This window comes from Periophthalmus magnuspinnatus, chromosome 9, assembly GCF_009829125.3.
Source record: "Periophthalmus magnuspinnatus isolate fPerMag1 chromosome 9, fPerMag1.2.pri, whole genome shotgun sequence".
NCBI lineage: Eukaryota > Metazoa > Chordata > Actinopteri > Gobiiformes > Gobiidae > Periophthalmus > Periophthalmus magnuspinnatus.
The window spans coordinates 1775364-1800933 of NC_047134.1; the positions used below are offsets into that span (position 1 = coordinate 1775364).

The 25570-nt window shown below is 46.8% G+C and overlaps 11 non-coding genes across 11 annotated transcripts; 6 read left to right on the forward strand and 5 right to left on the reverse strand.

Moving 5' to 3' along the window:
• Positions 1-741: 741 nt before the first annotated feature.
• On the reverse strand, positions 742-851 carry trnal-caa (transfer RNA leucine (anticodon CAA)). The gene is made up of 2 exons: positions 814-851; positions 742-787 (listed from the first exon to the last, which is right to left on the reverse strand). It is a non-coding gene; the product is annotated as a tRNA-Leu (tRNA).
• Positions 852-4292: 3441 nt separating this feature from the next.
• Positions 4293-4374, reverse strand: trnas-gcu (transfer RNA serine (anticodon GCU)). The gene has a single exon. It is a non-coding gene; the product is annotated as a tRNA-Ser (tRNA).
• Positions 4375-5718: 1344 nt separating this feature from the next.
• Positions 5719-5791, reverse strand: trnaa-agc (transfer RNA alanine (anticodon AGC)). Its single transcript has one exon. It is a non-coding gene; the product is annotated as a tRNA-Ala (tRNA).
• Positions 5792-8762: 2971 nt separating this feature from the next.
• On the reverse strand, positions 8763-8872 carry trnal-caa (transfer RNA leucine (anticodon CAA)). The gene is made up of 2 exons: positions 8835-8872; positions 8763-8808 (listed from the first exon to the last, which is right to left on the reverse strand). It is a non-coding gene; the product is annotated as a tRNA-Leu (tRNA).
• A 1949-nt stretch (positions 8873-10821) lies between these two features.
• trnas-gcu (transfer RNA serine (anticodon GCU)) lies at positions 10822-10903 on the forward strand. Its single transcript has one exon. It is a non-coding gene; the product is annotated as a tRNA-Ser (tRNA).
• Positions 10904-17168: 6265 nt separating this feature from the next.
• trnas-gcu (transfer RNA serine (anticodon GCU)) lies at positions 17169-17250 on the forward strand. The gene has a single exon. It is a non-coding gene; the product is annotated as a tRNA-Ser (tRNA).
• Positions 17251-19920: 2670 nt separating this feature from the next.
• Positions 19921-19993, forward strand: trnak-cuu (transfer RNA lysine (anticodon CUU)). The gene has a single exon. It is a non-coding gene; the product is annotated as a tRNA-Lys (tRNA).
• A 1739-nt stretch (positions 19994-21732) lies between these two features.
• trnas-gcu (transfer RNA serine (anticodon GCU)) lies at positions 21733-21814 on the forward strand. Its single transcript has one exon. It is a non-coding gene; the product is annotated as a tRNA-Ser (tRNA).
• Positions 21815-22563: 749 nt separating this feature from the next.
• Positions 22564-22645, reverse strand: trnas-gcu (transfer RNA serine (anticodon GCU)). The gene has a single exon. It is a non-coding gene; the product is annotated as a tRNA-Ser (tRNA).
• A 2150-nt stretch (positions 22646-24795) lies between these two features.
• On the forward strand, positions 24796-24868 carry trnak-cuu (transfer RNA lysine (anticodon CUU)). The gene has a single exon. It is a non-coding gene; the product is annotated as a tRNA-Lys (tRNA).
• A 472-nt stretch (positions 24869-25340) lies between these two features.
• trnal-caa (transfer RNA leucine (anticodon CAA)) lies at positions 25341-25450 on the forward strand. The gene is made up of 2 exons: positions 25341-25378; positions 25405-25450. It is a non-coding gene; the product is annotated as a tRNA-Leu (tRNA).
• Positions 25451-25570: the final 120 nt, after the last annotated feature.

A 25570-nucleotide genomic window follows, 5' to 3' on the forward strand; every position in this document is an offset into this window, starting at 1 on the left:
GTGGGAGACTCCAGTCCAGCCTCCAGGCGAGGAGGTCCTGGACCCGGACCCAGACGTGGCAGCACATTCGCAAAAAAGATGTATAAGAGTCTCAGGAGATTCACTGCACACTGGGCAGTCTCTGCCGTACACCGTGGGGCTGATGGCGTGTAACTGTATGCATGTGTAAATCAGTCTGTGTTTCAATTTGAATTCAAAGTTACTGACTGTGTGGTGTAAACCATTCGAATGTGTAGGCCCAGATGGATGCGATGTCGTGCGAGGGGAATGTCTGTGACCATTTGTGTTCTGCCGCGGGACGTCTGAAGACTCCAGGGATCAGCGCTCTGTAACAGGCTCGGGTGTTCATCTCGGTCAGCTTCTTCCACACCGTCCCGCCTGCCCAAACGTCAAAGTCGAAGCCGGCGGTGGGGGAGTCGACGCCCCCGGACGACCTCTATGTCAAAGTCGCCGGTTGCGCCCAGCAGGTCGCCGACCCAGACGAACCCCGCTCTCTCAAAGGTCTCACTCCTCATGAACTCCCGAGGGGCAGACGGGCTCGACAGGATGTCTGGGTTGAACCGCAGGGGGATGCTGGACAGCTGTCCCGCCGTGGCCGACCCAGCAATCGCCAAGGGCCTCAGCACCCGCCACGCCTCCCGTTCGAATGGGGGCAGGCTGTCCAGCATCGAGAGCGGCAGCTCTATGGCGTATGGTGTAAAATGGCCTACATTTCAAAACATATTCTCTGCAGAAGAGGAATGTCAGGAGTGGGATTTGAACCCACGCCTCCATGTGGAGACCAGAAGCCCCTGTTATGAGGAAGGTGTTCACCTTGAGTCTGGCGCCTTAGACCGCTCGGCCATCCTGACCACCTGCTGTTGGAGGTCTTGGTGTCCACTGTCAGTATGTAGGCCCTGATCCATTACGTTACGTTAGTGGCAGAGTTGCAATTTAATAATCTGTTATTATTATTCAATTCTTTTTTTTTTTTTTATGTAGTTCAGAACATATATAAACACTACACAAAAACACAGTAAGACAGCAGGCACTTTCAAACAAAGAGAGAAGGAAAAATATATATACATAGATACACATATATACATATATAAACATACACAGACATGCACCCACATGTACAAATATGTAGGCTGGAATTGGATATACTGATCAGTTTGATGAAAAAACAACAATTTCAAAATCAATTTCAAGATCAGATACAAAGGGATGAATATAGTGGCATGCTGTGTTTACACAAACCTCTTACTTTAGAAAAACTGTCTACCGATGAGGACGGGATTCTAACCTACATGTACAGAGCACAACTGATTTGCAGTCCATCGCCTGAACCAGCGGTTTACAGTTCTCTATTTTTGCACCACACAAAAAAGAAAAAAACAGCAACCTAAGGATTTCAGTTTGGATTTCTACAGTCCTCCGCTCTACCAACTGAGCTATCGAAGGTCAGAGAACAACGTACTGTTGTCAAATCAGACTCTAGCAAAGGGGAACATTTGACTCAGTATGTGTCTGTAGGTTGAGAGGTTGTGGAATTGAGAGGCTATGGACACTCTGAAGTTGTTGTGATACAGATGGAGGTGGACACGCTGAAAATGAAGGTGGACACGCTGAAGTTGTAGAAATACAGATGGAGTTGTACTCATGTACTCCTGAGGGGTGGGCGGGCTGGACAGGAGATCCGGGTTGAACCGCAGGGGGATGCTGGACAGCTGCTCGGTCGTGGCCGGCGTGGCGATCGCCGAGGGCCTCAGCGTTTGCCATGCCGTCCACGCCTCCCGTTTGAATGGGGGCAGGCCGTCCAGCATCGAAGGTGGCAGCATCTGACAGAGCTTATATGCTCCCTGGCTGCCTTCCAGGGCCATGTAGTGGCCAAAGAAGGGTTTCCAGGGGGCATGACAGAGGGGGTCCAGGAACTTGCGGAACAATTTTAGTCTTAGGGCGTTCTTTTTGGTGACTAGGTCCACAAGTCCCAGACCCCCGCTGTCATGGTGTCGTGGGCCACGAGCGTCCTCTCCCCCCTCCAAATGAAGCGGCCGACGGTCCCTTTCAGTCCGTTTGCGACGTCGCCCGGCAGGTGGAGCACTGTCAGCGCGTGCACCAGCGTGGACATGCAGAGGGCGTTGACGACCAGCACCTTCCCTTTTACAGTGAGCGCCCTGAGGTTCCAGAGCGAGATGGTCTGCCCGATCTTCAGTAGGGATTTCTCCCACTGCTTCTCGGCGCAGACCACCTCGTCTTTCCCCATCAGGATGCCCAGCACCTTGTACTGGTCGTCCGCTGTCCGCATGTCCACGCTGAGGCGTGCCGGGGCGACGTCACCGCAGAACGACACCGATGTTTTGGCCCAGGTACTTAAAGTGCATAGTTTTGTAACATATGTGGATCCCCTGTGGTCATCGTAGGAGATCCCAGATGAAGCCTTTAGAACAACTGACAATTTGTAAAGGAAGGGGGATTAGCTCAAATGGTAGAGCACTCGCTTAGCATGTGAGAGATAGTGGGATCGATGCCTGCATCCTCCAGTCATATTTTTGATTGCAATGCTCCTTTCAAGGTCTGCACTGTGGTGAGAGGATTGGAGGATATGCGGATTTCCCATGTCTAAATCACTCCACTGTCCATCTCTGTCTGTATCTCTCCATCCTCAGCGTATCTATTTTCAGTGTGCCCATCTCCAACTTTTGTCTTTCTTAAAACACAGAATACAACATTGATATTTGAAGAAAAGCTAGGCTTATTTTTCTTGTGGGGCAAATAAAGAGAACCTTAAACACATCGGGCAAAATGATGATTCCTCTTCACGTATCTAACATCCAGTGAGAGCCTTAAAACAGCCTAAATAGAAATCACAGATAAGGTGGCTGAGTGGTTAAGGGGATGGATGGAGGCTAATGCTACACCCACTGAAAATTTCAACTGGAGGGGGATTAGCGCAAATGGTAGAGCACTCGCTTAGCATGCGAGAGGGAGTTGGATTGATGCCCACATCCTCCAGCCATGTTTTAAACTGCAACCCTCCCTTCAATGTCTACACTGTCAATGTCAACACCCTCTTCCAAAAACCTCACCAACTGATCATGTAATTGGCCATTTCAGTCCACTGCCAAGTTTACAAACATAGATTGTGAGGGTATAGCTCAATGGTAGAACATTTGACAGCAGATCATGAGGTCTCCAGTTAAAATCTGGGTGGCTTTCAGTAAGCAGACTTCTTATTACTTCAAATCTGTAACTGTAGCTCTCCATCTATAACTTGTTACCTCTGTATCTTTCCAACTTCAGCATGTCCTCCTTCACTTACAGCGTGTCCACCTCCATCTTCAACTTGTGCACCTCTGACGGTATCTCTCCATCTTCAGCATGTACAACTCCATCCATATTTCTATGCCCACATCCTCCAGCCGTGTTTTAGACCGCAAGAATCCCTGCAAGGTCTACACAGTCAATTTCAACACCCTCTTCCAAAAATCTCACCAAATCATCATGTAATTGGCCATTTCAGTCCACTGACAAGTTTACAAACATAGATTGTGAGGGTATAGCTCAATGGTAGAACATTTGACAGCAGATGATGAGGTCTCCAGTTAAGATCTGGATGGCCTTTGTGTGACTTTCAACAAGCGCATTTCATATTACATGAAATCTTTATATGTATCTCTCCATCTACATCATGTCCATCTCCATCTTCAGCAGGTCCTCCTCCATCTTCAACGTGTGCAGGCAGAGGTACATAGGCCACGGCTGAAGCTTTCACAAATTCTACAAAAGGAGAGATAACAGTTTCCTCAGTATTTTTGTGCTTTTGCTTCAGTCAGTTTCAGCACTCAAGATCATGCATCTTCAGCATGTCCTCCTCCAACTTCAGCATGTCCTCCTCCAACTTCAGCATGTCCTCCTCCAACTTCAGCATGTCCTCCTCCAACTTCAGCATGTCCACCTCCTTCTCTATCTCCCCATATTGGTGGTAAACAGCTAAAAAGTGTTTTGATGAGGATCACGATAGTCCCAAGCACTTTTCTTAAACTTAAGTAAATTAACTCTCAGGAAGTTAGCACCTAGCTAATGGCTAACATCAGTTCCTGGTCTGTGTTGTTTCCTTGCCCACAGTCTCTCAACTTCACAGCAGCAGTTCTTTTTTGAAGATAGCACGAGGAGTACCCACTAAACATCCAACATTACTGTAACTGCAGCCACATACGGGTGAAACAGAGGTACTTAAAGTGAATAGTTTTGTACCATATGTGGATCCTCTGTGGTGTATTTTCAACTTGTACTTCATTAAAACTGTCTTTCGATGAGGATGGGATTCGAACCCACGCATGCAGAGCACAATGGATTAGCAGTCCATCGCCTTAACCACTCGGCCACCTCGTCTGTGATTTAGATGGTTTTAATAGAAGCTCCTCTCTCACTGGATGTTAGATACGCGAAGAGGAATCATAATTTTTCTCGCTGCGTTTAAGGTTCTCTTTATTTGCCCCACAATGAAAATGTTTGGTCCTCTACAACACTCCACTCTACCAACTACCAAATTGGACTCTGGTAAAGGGGAAGATATGACTCAATATGTGCCTTAATGGGTTTAAAAGGAAATCTGAGGACTGCAAAATATCAATGTTGTATTCTGTCTTTTAAGTAGGGTGCAATGAAATGGGACAGCCCTTGTCGTGCCGGAAATTACGTAACTGCCCTTCGATGCACACTTCCAAAGGTGATTCTAAGGCCATTTCGGAGAATTGGGACATGGCTACGGACAGAGTTCGACAGCATTTAGACACGGGAAATCCGCATATCCTCCAATCTTCTCACCACAGTGCAGACCTTGAAGGGAGCCTTGCAGTCTAAAACACAACTGGAGAATGTCGGCATTGATCCCACTACCTCTCGCATGCTAAACGAGCACTCTACTGTTTGAGCTAATCCCCCTCCATTTGAATTTCTCAGCTGGTGTAAAGGCTTCATCTGAGATCTCCTATGATGACCACAGGAGATCCACAAATGGTACAAAACTATTCACTTTAAGTACCTCTGTTTCACCCGTATGTGGCTGCGGTTACAGTAATGTTGGATGTTTACTGGGTACTCCTCGTGCTATCTTCAAAAAAAGAACTGCTGCTGTGGTGTTGAGAGACTGTGGGCAAGGAAACAACACAGACCAGGAACTGTTGTTAGCCATTAGCTAGGTGCTAACTTCCTGAGACTTAATTTACTTATATTTAAGGAAATCACATGGGACTATAGTGATCCTCATCAAAACACTTTTTGCTGTTTATCTAAATGGACATTTATAGATGAACCTTTTCAGTGAGTGTTTTACTTTCTGTGCCAAACTTTTCTGCTGCTTCTCATGGACAATGTCTGGGCATTTCTCTTTGTCCCTTAGGCTGTGGAATTGAGAGGCGATGGGCAAGGAAACAACACAAACCAGAACATGTCGTTAGCCATTACCTTAGGTGCTAGTTATACTTTATATGCTGTACACACCTTGTACTTTACTAAAACTGTCTTTCAACAAAATACAAATGTAGTTGGACATGCTGTAGTGGGAGCGATACAGATAGAGGTGGACAAGCTATAGATGGAGAGATACAGTTACAAATTTCATGTAATACATGTGGCTTTTCTAAAAAGCCACACACAGGCCATCTAGATTTTAACTGGAGACCTCATAATCTCGCAAATGTTCTACCATTGAGCTATAACCCCACAATATACCACTGGAGGATGCGGGCATCGATCCCGCTACCTCTCGCATGCTAAGCGAGCGCTCTACCATCTGAGCTAATCCCCCTCCAGTACCAGTCACAGTTTTTTTTTTTTTTTTTAACTTTTATTATCAAAAACATCATCTCATAAAATCACAGTACAAAGTACATTGGGGCAAGTGGGGGGGGAGGGAGGGGGAGAATGGAAACACACATGGTGGAAACTGGGGAACATACAAGAAATAATAAATAAATGTGTACATGTACATCACAAGACAGGCGACACTGGGGCAAGTAGGGAGGGTGCGGGGTTGGATAGGACACATGGGGGGGCGGGGTGGACTGGGACATAATTTGAGAAATAATATTCAATTGAATAACACATTTTCACATTTCACATTTCACATTTTCATTTTAGTATTTCAGAATCCGAGGTGGGGTGGGGGATGGGGTGAGTGATCAAAAGTGAAAGTCTAAATGTCCTTGGGGGGGTGACGGTGATGAGGGTGTTGCGGGGGAGCAGGGTCTTGTTGAAACGGTGGGGGATGGCTATGTGAAGGTGTTGGAGGTGGGTGGTAAGGCGGTTCGTGAACAGGGTCCAGTGGGGGGCGGTGCGCTGATCATATAGGTGGAGGTTTCTGATGAAGAAGATGGTGTACCGGGCTATGGACATGATGAGTCTGATAAGGGGGAGGTTGGGTCTGGATGGGTGATCAGGTGGACGGTCGGGCGGTGATGGTGGCGATGTTCCGGAGGACGTGGGTCTGGGGTGCGGTGGTCCGGGGTGCGGTGGTCCGATGGGTGATCTGGGGTGCGGTGATCTGGGGTGCGGTGATCTGGGGTGCGGTGATCTGGGGTGCGGTGGTCCGATGGGTGGTCTGGGGTGTGGTGATCTGGGGTGCGGTGGTCCGGTGGGTGGTCTGGGGTGTGGTGATCTGGGGAGCGCTGGTCCGGTGGGTGTCTCGGAGTGTGATGGGGGAGCACCTGACCTGCCGCACGATGGTCCGGGCGATGGTCAGCTGAAGCGGCTGGAGCAGCGACAGCTGGGCTGTGGTGGGCTCCGGCGACGAGCTGACGGTCGGCCGCGGCGCCGGGGCGGTGGTCAGCCCCAGGGCGCCCCCTTCCGGCCCCGAACAGGAGAGACCAGTGCTCCTGGTCATCCCCTCCCAGGGCCGCCGGCGGTGGGAGACCCCAGTCCAGCCTCCGGGCGAGGAGGTCCTGGACCCGGACCCAGAAGCGGCGGGCGGCACCACATTCGCAGAAAAGATGTATGAGAGTCTCAGGGGATTCCCCGCACACTGGACAGTCTCTGCCGTACACCGTGGGGCTGATGGCGTGTAACTGTATGCACGTGTAAATCAGTCTGTGTTTCAATTTGAATTCAAAGTTACTGACTATGTGTGGTGTAAACCATTCGAATGTGTAGGCCCAGATGGATGCGATGTCGTGCGAGGGGAATGCCTGTGACCATTTGTGTTCTGCCGCGGGACGTCTGAAGACTCCAGGGATCAGCACTCTGTAACAGGCTCGGGTGTTCATCTCGGTCAGCTTCTTCCACACGGTCCCGCCCGCCCAAACGTCAAAGTCGAAGCCGGCGGCGGGGGAGTCGACTCCTCCCGTCCCCGGCCCGGGGGTGCTCCCCCCGAGGGCCGGCGCACCGCGGAGCGGAGCGCCTTCCCCCAGGAGGTACCCCCATTTGACTCCGACGTTCAGGGCGAAACGGAGGGCCATGTTGGAGACCGGAGTCCGTCGGAAGGGTAGGCCGGCGGCCGCGAAGCGCCCCCGGACGACCTCTATGTCAAAGTCGCCGGTGGCGCCCAGCAGGTCGCCGACCCGGACGAACCCCGCTCTCTCAAAGTTCTCACTCGTCATGCACTCCCGAGGGGCGGACGGGCTCGACAGGAGGTCCGGGTTGAACCGCAGGGGGATGCTGGACAGCTACCCGGCCGTGGCCGGCGCGGCGATCGCCAAGGGCCTCAGTGCCCGCCACGCCGCCCACGCCTCCCGTTCGAATGGGGGCAGGCTGTTCAGCATCGAGGGCGGCAGCATCTGGCAGAGTCTGTACACTCCCTGGCCGCCCCCCAAGCCCATGGCGTGGCCGAAAAAGGGTTTCCAGGGGGCATGACAGTGGGGGTCCAGGAACCTGCGGACAAGTTTCAGTCTGAGGGTGTTCTTTTTGGTGACCAGGTCCACAAGCCCTAGACCCCCACTGTCGTAGCCCCCCACGATGGTGTTGTGGGCCACCAACGCTCTCTCCCTCTTCCAGATGAAGCGGCTGAGGGCCACGCTCAGTCGGTTGGCGACGTCGCCCGGCAGGTGGAGCACCGTTAGCGCGTGCACCAGTGTGGACACACAGAGGGCGTTGACGACCAACACTTTTCCCTTTACGTGGCTGTTATGGCTATCAGTTAATCAAGTTCAAAAGGACTCTCGCCCAACTTGGGGCTCGAACCCATAACACTGAGATTATGATGGGAAGAGAGGGCTTTTAGCTGTTTTGCTACACCAAAATGGAATACACTCCAAGGAAAAGCAAAACTGGATACGTTAGTGGCAGAGTTGCAATTTAATAATCTGTTAACAAACTGATATATGCAAACTTGAACCTGTTTTTACTGTTTTATATGGACTTGTTTGTTTTGCTTGTTTTTCTGCTTGTATTGTATTTTAAATAGGGCACCCATGAAAAAGAGAGCCCAAGTGCTCTCATTCCCTTGTATGAATAAAGATAAAGAAAGAAGAAAAGAGAGAAAGAGTCTGATGCTCTACTGACTGAGCTAGCCGGGCAAGTATCTAGAGTACTGTACCCTGATTCAGCTCAGGTCATATATATAATCAGTAATCAGTGCTTTAGTACAATCCACGTGCTTCTGCAACCATTGACCATCACATCACAGTTCATCTTTTGAATAAACATGTAAAGCTATTTTTGAGAGAACACCAAAGCCTTTCATTTTGGAGATGTAAGAGTGAGCAGTTTATTATCGCACTAATGTGATTTTAATTCAGTGTATGAAATGGCCTACATTTCAAAACAAATTCTCTGAAGAAGAGGGATGTCAGGAGTGGGATTCGAACCCACGCCTCCACGTGGAGACCAGAAGCCCCTGTTATGAGGAAGGTGTTCACCTTGAGTCTGGCGCCTTAGACCACTCGGCCATCCTGACCACCTGCTGCTAGGAGGTCTTGGTGTCCACTGTCAGTATGTAGGCCCTAATCCATTATTTCTGATGGCACAAATGACCATACTCATACTTACTTGTTGGACTGGCACAAAGCACATATAACTAGTACATCATTTGCATGTGTCAAACTCAAAGCCAAAATGCCATGTCAGTTTATCACAGAAACCGTTAAAAAAACAAGTTAAAAATTAATTACGTTTATTTTAAATAACATTCAGTTACATTTAGTGACATTTACACTGCTGCACAGTCACATCTGGCCCTTCCCCCATCACCACTGTGGACTCTTTCTGCTTCCTGGGCACCTGCATCACCCAGAATCTCAAGTGGGAGCCGACCATCAGCTCCCTCATCAAGAAAGCCCAGCAGAGGATGCTCCACCTGCAGCAGCTGAGGAAACTCAAGCTGCCAGTATAGATGATGGTGCAGTTTTACACTTCCACCATTGAGTCCATCCTCACCTCCTCCATCACTGTGTGGTTCGCTGGGGCCACTGCCAGGGACAGACAGAGACTGCAGCGCATTGTGCGCTCTGCTGAGAAGGTGATTGGCTGCAGCCTTCCATCTATACAGGACCTGTACGTCTGCAGGACTCGGGGGGAGCAGGCCGTATAGCAGCTGACACTTCTCACCCTGGACATGGACTATTTGAGCCACTTCCCTCTGGCAGGAGGCTACGGTCCATTGGGACCAGAACCTCTCGCCATAAGAACAGTTTCTTCCCCTCTGCTGTTTGTCTCATGAACACTTAATAATATCTGCACTAAACTGGACACTTAATAACACCGGTCACTTTAATAAGCCGCTTTGCACTGTTGTTCTGATGCTGCTGTTGTACATATTTTCTCCCTTTAAGTATTTCATTTGATAATTTTTTTAAGCATATCTTTTTAACTTTGTGCATGCCCTTATTTTTATTTGTATTTATTCGGTGTGTTTATGTTGCACTTTTTCACCGAATCAAGTTCCTAGTTTGTGAACTGTGTTCACAGACTATGGCAATAAAAGTCTTCTGATTCTGATTCTGATTGATGGCGGCCATTTTGCTGATGTGGCCCTCAGTGAAAATGAGTGTGACGCCCCTGCTTTAGACGCACTGACAATTTGTAAAGGAAGGGGGATTAGCTCAAATGGTAGAGCGCTCGCTTAGCATGTGAGAGGTAGCGGGATCAATGCCCGCATCCTCCAGTCATATTTTAGACTGTGAGACTCCCTTCAAGGTCTGCACTGTGGTGAGAAGATTGGAGGATATGCAGATTTTCCGTGTCTAAATACACTCCACTGTCCACCTCTATCTGTATCTCTCAATCCTCAGCGTATCATCCTCCATCTGTATCTATCTTCAGTGTGCCCATCTCCAACTTTTGTCTTTCTTAAAACACAGAATACAACATTGATATTTGAAGAAAAGCTAGGCTTATTTTTCTTGTGGGGCAAATAAAGAGAACCTTAAACACAGCGGGCAAAATCATGATTCCTCTTCACGTATCTAACATCCAGTGAGAGAGTTTCTATTAAAACGGCCTAAATAGAAATCACAGACAAGGTGGCTGAGTGGTTAAGGGGATGGAGGCTAATTAGCTATATGCTAACGAGTTACGTGCTAATTCCAATCCATAACACATTTGTTTTAAGTCCCAAAAGTCCAAGGTTATATATCTTAGGCATGTCCTCCTCCACCTTCAGTGTGTCCTCCTCCATCTTCAGTGTGTCCTCCTCCACCTTCAGTGTGTCCTCTTCTATCTCTCCATCTCCACATATTGAGTCAAATCTTACCTATAACCAGTCTGACTTGGCCACAGTGCATGTTTTTTTTCTCATTTTTGATAGTTCAGAACCGTGAACACAGTGGGCAAACATGTTCCTTTTTGTGTAACGTAATGTCCAGTGAGAGAGTAACATCTATTAAAACAACTTCAAACAGAGCCACAGACGAGGTGGCTGAGTGGTTAAGGCGATGGACTGCTAATCCATTGTGCTCTGCACGCGTGGGTTCGAATCCCATCCTTGTTGACACACAGTTTTAAGGAAGTCAAATGTAGAAATACAGCATATAAAGTGTATCTAGTAATTGCTAACGACATTTGTTTGTGGCATTTCCTTGCCCAGAGCTTCTCAATTCCACAACCTCTAAACCTACAGTCACATATTGAGTCAAATCTGCCTCTTTGCTAGAGTCCAATTTGGCAACAGAATATTAGTTTCTGACCTTCGATAGCTCAGTTCGTAGAGCTGAGGACTATGGAGTTTGAATCTGATATCCTTAGGTCGCTGGTTCAAAGGATTTTCTTTTCTTTTTTTTTTTGTGGGGCAAAATTAGAGAACTGTAAACCCCTGGTTCATGCGATCGACTGCAAATTGACTATACAATAAAACTGGACTCACTGTTCACAAAGAAATGTACAATAACCATACCATATTATACAAGGACCCTCTTTCTTCTGCCACGTCTAACTACTACTCTGGTCTAATTCAGTCAAACCAACATAACTCCAGGACTCTCTGCTCCTTTCTCAACAGCATCACTAAACCCCCTGACTCACTCCTCTACCACCTGCAATCCACCGACTTCTGTAATTCACTCACGTCATTCTTCACATCTAAGATCATCAACATCCACCAACACCTTACATCATGCGGCACTGCAGTTTCTGGAGTAGACATCCGTGCCCCTCCATCATACCCCGGCACCACATTTTCCAGCTTTACCCTCCCCTCTGTCATGGACATTGCAGAACTCCAAGAAAATCCAAACCCTCCACTTGTTCCCTTGACCCTCTCCCTACTGCCCTTGTCAAAACCTGCCTCCCTGTACTAGCTCCCCTCATCACCAATATAATTCATTCTTCTCTCACCTCTGGAACAGTTCCCTCATCACTCAAAACTGCCACAGTCACTCCAATTCTTAAAAAACCTGGTTTAGACCATAAAGATTTCAACAATCTCCGTCCCATTTCAAACTTACCTTTCATCTCCAAAATCCTTGAAAAAAAAGTTGCCTCTCAACTACATGTCCACCTCAATAATAACAATCTCTATGAACAGTTTCAATCAGGCTTCTGATCCCTCCACAGCACAGAAACCGCACTCATGAAAATCAAAAATGACCTCCACATGACAGCTGATACCAGTTTACTCTCCATCCTCATCCGCCTTTAACACCATCTCCCACAGCCTTCTCCTCCATAGACTATCCTCCATCGGTATCACTGACATCCCACTCACTTGGTTCACCTCATATCTCACCAACCGCACACAGTACATTCATTTAAAATCACACACATCCAACACCTCCCCTTTATCCGCTGGGGTTCCCCAGGGCTCTGTCCTGGGGCCCCTCCTTTTTATCATCTATATCCTCCCTCTTGGTTTCATCCTCCGTAAGCACAACATTCATTTTCACTGCTACGCAGATGACATCCAGCTCTACCTTTCCTCCAGGCCCTCGTCATCACTCCCACCATCCTCCCTTATCCTCTGCCTACAGGAAATCAACACAAGGTTCTCCACTAACTTCCTCATGCTAAACAGTTCCAAAACAGAAGTCCTCCTAGTAGGCACCTCATCCACTCTCTCCAAATCTAACAGCTTTTCAATCAACATCAAAAACTCAACTGTCCATCCTTCCCCTCAGGTCAAGAGTCTGGGTGTCATCCTCGACAGTACACTTTCCTTTCACTCACACATCAATAATGTCACCCGGTCTGCATATTTCCACTTACGCAATATCTCTGGTCTTCTCCCCTCCCTCACTCCTCACACCACTGCCATTCTAGACCACAGCCTTGTAACTTCCCACACTGATTACTGTAACTCTATTCTCTTTGGTCTCCCCAATAAATCCCAGAAACTGCAGCTCCTTCAGAACTCTGCAGCCTGGGTCATAACATGGACATGAAATCTGTAACTGTATTTCTCCATCTATAGCTTGTCCACCTCCGTCTGTATCTCTCCAACTTCAGTATGTCCTCCTTCACTTACAGCGTGTCCACCACCATCTTCAACATGTGCACCTCTGTCTGTATCTCTCCATCTTCAGCATGTCCAACTCCATCTGTATTTCTCCAAATTCAACTTGTCCACTTTCATCTTCAGCGTGTTTATGTATTTTTTTCCCCAAGCAATGTAATATCCAGAAGGAGAGTAGCTTCTATTGAAACAGCTTTAAAAAAATCACCGATGAGGTTAAGGTAATGGACGGCTAATCTATTGACTTCTGCGTGTGTGGGTTCAAATCCTTCCATGTTGAAAGAGAGTTACTTAAAGTACCAGGTGTGTGTAAACGCAGCATATAAAGTATAACTAAATAATGGCTAATGACATGTCCTGGTTTGTGTTGTTTCTTTGCCCATCGCCTCTCAATTCCACAGCCTAAGGGTCAAAGAGAAATGCCCAGACATTGTCCATGAGAAGCAGCAGAAAAGTTTGGCACAGAAAGTAAAACACTCACTGAAAAGGTTCATCTATAAATGTCCATTTAGATAAACAGCAAAAAGTGTTTTGATGAGGATCACTATAGTCCCATGTGATTTCCTTAAATATAAGTAAATTAAGTCTCAGGAAGTTAGCACCTAGCTAATGGCTAACATCAGTTCCTGGTCTGTGGTGTTTCCTTGCCCACAGTCTCTCAACTTCACAGCAGCAGTTCTTTTTGAAGATAGCACAAGGAGTACCCAGTAAACATCCAACATTACTGTAACCGCAGCCACATACGGGTGAAACAGAGGTACTTAAAGTGAATAGTTTTGTACCACATGCAGATTCCTTGTGGTCATTGTAGGAGATCTCAGATGAAGCCTTTAGACCAACTGAGAAATTCAAATGGAGGGGCAGAGTGCTCGCCTAGCATGCGAGAAGTAGTGGGATTGATGCCCGCATCCTCCAGTTGTGTTTTAGACTGCGAGGCTCCCTTCAAGGTCTGCAATGAAAATGTCAACATCGTCTTCCAAAAATCTCACCAACTGATCGTGTAATTGGCCATTTCAGTCCACTGCCAAGTGGAAAATAGTTTATTTGAACATAAAACAATTTTGAATCAGATGCAGACAGCACGCAGTGGTCTTAGTTTCATAACCATGACTCTGTACTGAGGCGAGACACATGCATGTCCACCTCCATCTCTATCTCTCCATCTTGGTGGTAAACAGCTAAAAGGTGATTTGATGAGGATCACGATAGTCCCAATCACTTTTCTTAGCATTTTTCTTTCTCCTGTGGTCATCGTAGGAGATCCCAGATCTTTTTTCAAAGAAAGGGGGTGTAATCGCCCGGATAGCAACTTTTGGCGTTTAAAAGAGGAACAGAGCAGAGCTGAGACAATTAGTCCAATGCAGACCCAAGTTTGTTTATTTTTCACCATAAAATTTACAAAGAAACAAGAAAAAAGTTTTTAAAAAATCAGCCTTTGCAGTACCTGTTATACATGCCGTGCCCGTTATACATGCCGTGCCCGTTATACATGCCGTGCCCGTTATACATGCCGTGCCCGTTATACATGCCGTGCCCTCTCACGTAGCCACTGAGATTTTTCCTTTTATAGAGCCTCTCCCTAATTGGGTGAGCCCATTCGGTATAACAGGTATGTCTTTCTCAAATCCAGTCCTCTTGTTAAAATTCAGCTCCTATCAACCAATGTAAGAATTTATTCAATTAAGTTGTTAATTAAAATACAGCTCCGTTTTACTTCAAATGTTTTAACAGTGGAAACTAATCACATTCCCCACAAAGCTAAAATTTACAACACCCCTCCTTGTTAACCCCCAGTGGTCTGCCCCGAAACCTTCTTAAGGTGCTTCGGCTCCCCGGGGACTCATTTGGCCGAAACACCTAAGGCAGACAACATGGATAAGTTAAAATTTGCACAATTACAATCAATTCAGTGATACACATTTATCAATAAAACATTTTAAATGCTTGTGTATGTCCTTTCTTTCTGCTAGCCTCCATGATGGTAATGGACTGTATACATTACAGGGGGATTAGCTCAAATGGTAGAGCGCTCACTTTGCATGCGAGAGTTAGTAGGATCAATCCCCGCATCTTCCAGTTGTGTTTTAGACTGCAACACTTCCTTCAAGGTCTGCACTGAAAATGTCAACACCCTCTTCCAAAAAATCTCACCAACTGATCATGTAATTGGCTAATTCAGTCCACTGCCAAGTTTCCAAACATAGATTGTGAGGGTATAGCTCAATGGTAGAACATTTGACAGCAGATCATGAGGTCTCCAGTTAAAATCTGGGTGGCTTTCAGTAAGCAGACTTTTTATTACATCAAATGTAACTGTATCTCTCCATCTATAACTTGTCCACCTCTGTATCTTTCCAACTTCAGCATGTCCTCCTTCACTTACAGCGTGTCCACCTCCATCTTCAACTTGTGCACCTCTGACGGTATCTCTCCATCTTCAGCATGTACAACTCCATCCATATTTCTATGCCCACATCCTCCAGCCGTGTTTTAGACTGCAAGAATCCCTGCAAGGTCTACACAGTCAATTTCAACACCCTCTTCCAAAAATCTCACCAAATCATCATGTAATTGGCCATTTCAGTCTACTGACAAGTTTACAAACATAGATTGTGGGGGTACAGCTCAATGGTAGAACATTTGACAGCAGATGATGAGGTCTCCAGTTAATGTTGGCCTGGATGGCCTTTGTGTGACTTTCAACAAGCGCATTTCATATTACATGAAATCTTTATATGTATCTCTCCATCTACATCATGTCCACCTCCATCTTCAGCAGGTCCTCCTCCATCTTCAACGTGTGCAGGCAGAGGTACATAGGCCACGGCTGAAGCTTTCACAAATTCTACAAAAGGAGAGATAACAGTTTCCTCAGTATTTTTGTGCTTTTGCTTCAGTCAGTTTCAGCACTCAAGCTCATGCATCTTCAGCATGTCCTCCTCCAACTTCAGCGTGTCCACCTCCTTCTCTATCTCCCCATCTTGGTGGTAAACAGCTAAAAAGTGTTTTGATGAGGATCACAATAGTCCCAAGCACTTTTCTTAAACTTAAGTAAATTAACTCTCAGGAAGTTAGCACCTAGCTAATGGCTAACATCAGTTCCTGGTCTGTGGTGTTTCCTTGCCCACAGTCTCTCAACTTCACAGCAGCAGTTCTTTTTTGAAGATAGCACGAGGAGTACCCAGTAAACATCCAACATTACTGTAACTGCAGCCACATACGGGTGAAACAGAGGTACTTAAAGTGAATAGTTTTGTACCATATGTGGATCCTCTGTGGTCATTCTCGGAGATCTCAGATGAAGCCTTTAGACCACATGTGTCAAACTCAAGGCCCGGGGGCCAAATGCCATGTCAGTTTATCACAGAAACCGTTAAAAAAACAAGTTAAAAAGTAAGTACGTTTATTTTACATAACATTCAGTTACATTTAGTGACATTTACACTGCCGCAGTCACATCTGGCCCTTGATGGCGGCCATTTTGCTGATGTGGCCCACTGACAGTTGGTAACAAAAGGGGGATTACCTCAAATGGTAGAGCGCTTGCTTCGCATGCGAGAGGTAGTGGGATCAATGCCCGCATCCTCCAGTTACGTTTTAGACTGTGAGGCTCCCTTCAAGGTCTGCACTGTGGTGAGAGGATTGGAGGATATGCGGATTTCCCATGTCTAAATCCACTGCAATGTCCACTTCTGTCTGTATCTCTCCATCCTCAGGCATATTTTTCTTGTGGGGCAAATAAAGAGAACCTTAAACACAGCGGGCAAAAGGATGATTCCTCTTCACGTATTTAACATCCAGTGAGAGAGTTTCTATTAAAACGGCCTAAATAGACATCACAGACAAGGTGGCTGAGTGGTTAAGGGGATGGACGGACGCTAATTAGCTATGTGCTAACTAGCTATCCATAACACGTTTTTTTTAAGTCCCAAAAGTCCAAAGTTATATATCTTAGGCATGTCTTCCTCCACCTTCATTGTGTCCTCCTCCACCTTCAGTGTGTCCTCCTCCACCTTCAGTGTGTCCTCCTCCACCTTCAGTGTGTCCTCCTCCACCTTCAGTGTGTCCTCCTCCACCTTCAGTGTGTCCTCCTCCACCTTCAGTGTGTCCTCTTCTATCTTTATCTCTCCATCTTCACATATTCAGTCAAATCTTAACTACTACCAGAGTCCGACTTGGCCACAGTACATGTTTTTTTTTTTTTTCTCACTTTTGATAGTTCAGAACTGTGAACACATTGGGCAAACATTCCTTTTTGTGTAACGTAACGTCCAGTGAGAGAGTAACATTTATTAAAACAACAACCACAGACGAGGTGGCCGAGAGGTTAAGGCGATGGACTGCTAATCCATTGTGCTCTGCACGTGTGGGTTTGAATCCCATCCTCGTTGAAACATGGCTTTAATGAAGTTCAAGCTATAAATACAGCATAGAAAGTGTATCTAGCACTGAAGCTTTTTTTTTTTTTGTCTTTTATTATCAAAAAAAGCATTTTACAAAATAAAATCACAGTACACGTACAAGAACACATTGGGTTATGTGGGGGGGGGGGGGGGGGGGACGTGGGGAAGGGAAGAACACATGAGGGAAATGGGGAAAACATGCAAGAAATAATAAATAAATATGTGCATATATACATTGCAAGACAGGTAACATTAGGGCATTTTGGGGGGGGGGGGGGGGGGGGGGGGTAAGGTAGGAGACATAACTGGCTCCTGTCTTCACGGACATTTTTAACAGCTCCCTGGAGTCATGTCACGTCCCAGCCTGCTTCAAGCTGTCCACCATTGTCCCCGTCCCCAAGAAGCCCAGGATCACTGGACTTAATGACTACAGACCTGTGGCGCTGACGTCTGTAGTCATGAAGTCATTTGAGCGCCTGGTCCTGCACCACCTCAAGTCCTTCACCTCCCCCCTCCTGGACCCTCTGCAGTTTGCCTACAGAGCCAATCGGTCTGTGGACGACGCCATTAACCTGGCCCTTCACTTCATCCTCCAGCATCTGGACTCCCCGGGAACCTACGCCAGGATCCTGTTTATGGACTTCAGCTCTGCATTCAACACCATCCTCCCTGCTCTGCTCCAGAACAAGCTCGCTCAGCTCAACGTGCCTGACTCCACCTGCAGGTGGATCACTGACTTCCTGACAGACAGGAGACAGCGCGTGCGGCTGGGGAAGAATGTCTCGGACACTCGGACTATCAGCACAGGATCTCCACAGGGCTGTGTACTTTCTCCCCTGCTCTTCTCCCTGTACACCAAATGCTGCACCTCCAGCCACGACTCCGTCAAACTGGTTAAGTTTGCGGATGACACCACCCTCATCGGACTCATCTCGGACAGCGATGAGTCTGCCTACAGGAGGGAGGTGGACCGGCTGGTGTCCTGGTGCAGCAGCAACAACCTGGAGCTCAACGCCCGGAAGACAGTGGAGATGATCGTGGATTTCAGGAAAGTCACAGCCCCCCTGCCTCCCCTCACCCTGACGGACTCCCCCATCACCACTGTGGACTCTTTCCGCTTCCTGGGCACCTGCATCACCCAGGATCTCAAGTGGGAGCCGACCATCAGCTCCCTCATCAAGAAAGCCCAGCAGAGGATGTTCCACCTGCGGCAGCTGAGGAAACGCAAGCTGCCAGTCCAGATGATGGTGCAGTTTTACACGGCCATCATTGAGTCCATCCTCACCTCCTCCATCACTGTATGGTTTGCTGGGGCCACTGCCAGGGACAGACAGAGACTGCAGCGCATTGTGCGCTCTGCTGAGAAGGTGATTGGCTGCAGCCTTCCATCTATACAGGACCTGTACGTCTCCAGGACTCGGGGGCGAGCAGGTCGTATAGCAGCTGACACCTCTCACTCTGGACATGGACTATTTGAGCCACTTCCCTCTGGCAGGAGGCTACGGTCCATTGGGACCAGAACCTCTCGCCATAAGAACAGTTTCTTCCCCTCTGCTGTTTGTCTCATGAACACTCTATAATATCTGCACTAAACTGGACACTTTATAACACCGGTCACTTTAATAAGCCACTTTGCACTGTTGTTCTGATGCTGCTATTGTACATATTTTTTCCCTTTAAGTATTTCATTTGATTTTTTTAAGCATATCTTTTTAACTTTGTGCATGCCCTTATTTGTATTTGTATTTATTCAGTGTGTTTATGTTGCACTTTTTCACCGTATCAAGTTCCTAGTTTGTGAACTGTGTTCACAGACTATGGCAATAAAAGTCTTCTGATTCTGATTGTGATTCTGATTCTGATAAGGGACTGGGGCAGACGAGGACATTAGTGAGCAAAGTATAAATGAATGAGTGAGCAAATGTTAAACGTCTAAATTTCATGATCATGTTGTTGTCCCGCCCAACCGTCCACCTGACATCTCACCCAGACCCAACCTTCCCCTCATCAGACTCCTAATGTCCATAGCCCTGTACACCCTCTATCAGGTCAGAAACATCCACCTCCATCGACAGCGCACTGTCCCCCTTTGGACTGTTTTCACCACCCACCTCACCACCCACCTCAGACACCTCCACATGGCCGTCCCGCACCGCTTCAACCGGACTTTGCTTCCCCACAACACCCTCATCACCATCAATCCCCAAGGACACCTCGATATATCTATTTTTGATCCCCCCCCCACAAGGACAATGGACAACAACATGATCACGGAAATTTAGACGTTCAATATCTGCTCACTCATTTATTTATACTTTGCTCACTAATCTCCTTGTCTGCCCCATTCCCTCATGCCCCCCCCCCCCCCCCCCAAATGCCCTAATGTTACCTGTCTTGTGATGTATATATGCACATATTTATATTTATTTATTATTTCTTGTATGTTCTCCCCATTTCCTTCATGTGTTCTTCCCTTCCCCATGCTCCCCGCCACATAACCTAATGTGTTCTTGTACGTTCACTGTGCTTTTATTTTGTAAAATGATATTTTTGATAATAAAAGACAAAAAAAACCCAGCCACATACAACCTGATCTCAAAAGTAATCTATAGCAATACGTCTATTGGGATCTGACACAGGTCTTCGCATGATCAGAGTGCCCGGCTAGCTCAGTCGGTAGAGCATGAGACTCTTAGTCTCAGGGTTGTGGGTTCAAGCCCCACGTTGGGCGCTGCAGCTTCTGAAATTGATCAACTGATAGCCATCATAACCACTGGTGACCAAATGTGTTGGAACACATATTCTGGTCTCCACATGGAGGTGTGGGTTCAAATCCCACTCCTGACATCCCTCTTCTGCAGAGAATATATTTTAAAAAGGGAGGTGTGAAGGGCGCTGAGGCCCTTGGCGATTGCCGCGCGGGCCACGGCCACGGCCACGGCCTGTCCAGCATCCCCCTGCGGTTCAACCCGGACCTCCTGTCGAGCCCGTCTGCCCCTCGGGAGGGCAAGAGGAGTGAGAACTTTGAGAGAGCGGGGTTCGTCCGGGTCGGCGACCTGCTGGGCGCCACGGGCGACTTTGACATAGAGGTCGCCCGGGGGCGCTTCGCGTCCGCTGGCCTAACCTTCCGATGGACCCCGGACTCCAACATGGCCCTCCGTTTCACCCTGAACGTCGGAGTCGAAGGGGGGGAACGGACCGCTGGCCCTCAGGGGAGTACCCCTGGGCTGGGGACGGGAGGACTTCGACGTTTGATCCCTGGAGTCTTCAGACGTCCCGCGGCAGAACATAAATGGTCACAGACATTCCCCTCGCACGACATCGCATCCATCTGGGCCTACACATTCGAATGGTTTACACCACACATAATCGGTAAATTCGAATTCAAATTGAAACACAGACTGATCTACACATGCATACAGTTACACGCCATCAGCCCCACAGTGTACGGCATAGACTGCCCAGTGTGCGGTGAATCCCCTGAGACTCTCATACATCTTTTTTGCGAATGTGGTGCCGCCTGCCGCTTCTGGGTCCGGGTCCAGGACCTCCTCGCCCGGAGGCTGGACTGGAGTCTCCCACCGCCGGCGGCCCTGGGAGGGGACGACCAGGAGCACTGGTCAATGCACAAAGATTGTTTATTCAATTATTTCTCAAATCATGTCCCCCATGTGTCCTATCCAACCCCGCACCCTCCCTACTTGCCCCAGTGTCGCCTGTCTTGTGATGTACATGTACACATTTATTTATTATTTCTTGTATGTTCCCCATTTTCCACCATGTGTGTTTCCCACAGTCTCTCAACTCCACAGCAGCAGTTCTTTTTTTGAAGATAGCACGAGGAGTACCCAGTAAACATCCAAAATTACTGTAACCGCAGCCACATACGGGTGAAACAGAGGTACTTAAAGTGAATAGTTTTGTACCATTTGTGGATCTCCTGTGGTCATCATAGGAGATCTCAGATGAAGCCTTTAGACCAACTGAGAAATTCAAACAGAGTAGGATTAGCTCAAATGGTAGAGTGCTTGCTTCGCATGCGAGAGGTAGTGGGATCAATGCCCGCATCCTCCAGTTGTGTTTTAGACTGCGAGGCTCCCTTCAAGGTCTGCACTGTGGTGAGAAGATTGGAGGATATGCGGATTTCCCGTGTCTGTACTGTCGAACTCTGTCTGTAGCCATGTCCCAATTCTCCAAAATGGCCTTTGGGAGTGTGCATCGAATGGCAGTTACGTAATTTCCGGCACAACAAGCGCTGTCCCATTTCAACGCACCCTACTTAAAAGACAGAATACAACATTGATATTTGGCAGTCCTCAGATTTCCTTTTAAACCCATTAAGGCACATATTGAGTGAAATCTTACCCTTTATCAGAGTCCAACTTGGTAGTTGGTAGAGTGGAGGGTTGTAGAGGACAAAACTTTTTTCATTGTGGGGCAAATGAAGAGAACCTCAAATGCAGCAAGAAAGGCAAGGTGGCCGAGTGGTTAAGGCGATGGACTGCTAATCCATTGTGCTCTGCACGTGTGGGTTCGAATCCCATCCTCGTCGGAAGACAGTTTTAATGAAGTACAAGTTGGAAATACAGCAGATCTAAAAAGTGTATCTAGCACCGAAGCTAATGACTATCGACATAACCTCTTTTGTGTTGTTTCTTTGCCCAGAGCCTCTCAATTCCACAACCTCTAAACCTATAGACACATATTGAGTGTATCTTCATCATGTCCACCTCCTTTTTTAACGTATCTTCCTCCATCTTCATCTTGTCCATCTTCATCTTCACCGTGTCCTTCTCCATCTTCATCGTGTCCATCTCCATCTGTATCTGTCCATCTTCATCATGTCCACCTCCATCTTCGTCATGTCCACCTCCATCTGTATCTTTCTATCTTCATTGTGTCCACCTCCATCTTCAGCGTGTCCACCTCCATCTGTGTCTGTCCATCTTCATCATGTCCACCTCCATCTTCACCGTATCCTTCTCCATCTTCATCGTGTCCATCTCCATCTGTATCTGTCCATCTTCATCATGTCCACCTCCATCTTCATCATGTCCACCTCCATCTGTATCTTTCTATCTTCATTGTGTCCACCTCCATCTTCAGCGTGTCCACCTCCACCTGTATCTGTGTTGTTTTTGCCTCCTTCTCAATATAAATATATATGAGTATGTATGTGGAATTGAGAGGCTTTGGGCAAGGAAACAACACAAACCAGGATATGTCATTAGCAATTAGCTTCAGTGCTAGATACACTTTCTATGCTGTATTTACAGCTTGTACTTCATTAAAACCTTGTTTCGACGAGGATGGGATTCGAACCCACGTGTGCAGAGCACAATGGATTAGCAGTCCATCGCCTTAACCACTCGGCCACCTCGTCTGTGGTTCACGTTACGTTACACAATAAAGAATGTTTGCCCAATGTGTTCATGGTTCTGAACTATCAAAAGTGAGAAAAAAAAAACATGTACTGTGGCCAAGTCGGACTCTGGTAGTAGTTAAGATTTGACTGAATATGTGGAGATGGAGAGATACAGATAGAAGAGGACACACTGAAGGTGGAGGAGGACACACTGAAGGTGGAGGAGGACATGCTTAAGATATATAACTTTGGACTTAAAACAAACGCGTTATGGATTTGAATTAGCACATAGCTAGTTAGCACATAGCTAATTAGCCTCCATCCATCCCCTTAACCACTCAGCCACCTTGTCTGTGATTTCTCTTTAGGCCGTTTTAATAGAAACTCTCTCACTGGATGTTAAATACGTGAAGAGGAATCATCCTTTTGCCCGCTGTGTTTAAGGTTCTCTTTATTTGCCCCACAAGAAAAATATGCCTGAGGATGGAGAGATACAGACAGAGGTGGACAGTGCAGTGGATTTAGACATGGGAAATCCGCATATCCTCCAATCCTCTCACCACAGTGCAGACCTTGAAGGGAGCCTCGCAATCTAAAATACGACTGGAGGATGCGGGCATTGATCCCACTACCTCTCGCATGCGAAGCAAGCGCTCTACCATTTGAGCTAATCCCCCTTTCTTTACCAGCTGTCAGTGAGTCTAAAGCAAGGGTGTCAAACTCATTTTCACTGGGGGCCACATCAGCAAAATGGCCGCCATCAAGGGCCAGATGTGACTGTGCGGCAGTGTAAATGTCACTAAATGTTACTGAATGTTATGTAAAATAAACGTACTTACTTTTTAACTTGTTTTTTTAACGGTTTTTGTGATAAACTGACATGGCATTTGGTCCCCGGGCCTTGAGTTTGACACATGTGGTCTAAAGGCTTCATCTGAGATGTTTAGTGGGTACTCCTCGTGCTATCTTCAAAAAATAACTGCTGCTGTGAAGTTGAGAGACTGTGGGCAAGGAAACAACACAGACCAGGAACTGATGTTAGCCATTAGCTAGGTGCTAACTTCCTGAAAGTTAATTTACTTAAGTTTAAGAAAAGTGCTTGGGACTATCGTGATCCTATCGTGATGAGGATCCTATCGTGATGAGGAAACTGTTATCTGTCCTCTTGTAGAATTTGTCAAAGCTTCAGCCGTGGCCTATGTACCTCTGGCTGCACACGTTGAAAATGGAGGAGGACATGCTGAAGATGGAGGTGGACATGATGTAGATGGAGAGATACATATAAAGATTTAATGTAATACGAATTGCACTTTTTGAAAGTCACACAAAGGCCATCGAGATTTTAACTGGAGACCTCATCATCTGCTGTCAAATGTTCTACCATTGAGCTATACCCCCACAATCTATGTTTGTAAACTTGGCAGTGGACAGAAATGGCCATTTAGATGATGATTTGGTGAGATTTTTGGAAGAGGGTGTTGACATTTTATAAGAATAAACTGCTCACTCTTACATCTCCAAAACGAAAGGCTTTGGTGTTCTCTCAAAAATAGCTTTATGTGTTTATTCAAAAGATAAACTGTGATGTGATGGTCAATGGTTGCAGAAGCACGTGGATTGTACTAAAGCACTGATTACTGATTATATATATGACCTGAGCTGAATCAGGGTACAGTACTCTAGATACATGCCCGGCTAGCTCAGTCAGTAGAGCATCAGACTCTTTCTCTCTTTTCTTCTTTCTTTATCTTTATTCATACAAGGGAATGAGAGCACTTGGGCTCTCTTTTTCATGGGTGCCCTATTTAAAATACAATACAAGCAGAAAAAACAAGCAAAACAAACAAGTCCATATAAAACAGTAAAAACAGATTCAAGTTTGCATATATCAGTTTGTTAACAGATTATTAAATTGCAACTCTGCCACTAACATATCCAGTTTTGCTTTTCCTTGGAGTGTATTCCATTTTGGTGTAGCAGCTAAACAGCTAAAAGCCCTCTCTTCCCATCATAATCTCAGTGTTATGGGTTCGAGCCCCAAATTGGGCGAGAGTCCTTTAGAACTTGATTAACTGATAGCCATAACAGCCACGTACAACCTGATCTCAAAAGTCATCTATAGCACTACATCTATTGGGATCTGACACAGGTCTTCCCATGATCAGAGTGCCCGGCTAGCTCAGTTGGTAGAGCATGAGACTCTTAATCTCAGGGTCGTGGGTTCAAGCCCCACGTTGGGCGATGCAGATTTTGAAATTGATCAACTGATAGCCATAATAACCACTGGTGACCAAATACATTGGAACACATGTACATTGTTTCATCCTTAATTGGAAGCAAGGGACATGTCAGACTTAAGGTAAAGCCCTAGCACATATGAGGCGTGGCTTTAAGTCCCACTCCTGGCAATCTGTTCAACTTTTGTTGTTGCTCTGAGCAGATTGCAGGGATGTGGATGGCCTGAAGGGCTGCTTCATCGAAGGCTGAATATTGGTTAACTACAGTACTTCTCACGATCTTCTTGGATACACTACTATTGCTGCAGCTGTAAAATGACATCTCACATTCAAAGACCTTGCAAATGATGTACTAGTTATATGTGCTTTGTGCGAGTCCAACAAGTAAGTATGAGTATGGTCATTTGTGCCATCAGAAATAATGGATTAGGGCCTACATACTGACAGTGGACACCAAGACCTCCTAGCAGCAGGTGGTCAGGATGGCCGAGTGGTCTAAGGCGCCAGACTCAAGGTGAACACCTTCCTCATAACAGGGGCTTCTGGTCTCCACATGGAGGCGTGGGTTCAAATCCCACTCCTGACATTCCTCTTCTGCAGAGAATATATTTTGAAATGTAGGCCATTTTATACCATACCATAGGCCATAGAGCTGCCGCCCTCGATGCTGGACAGCCTGCCCCCATTTGAACGGGAGGTGTGGGCG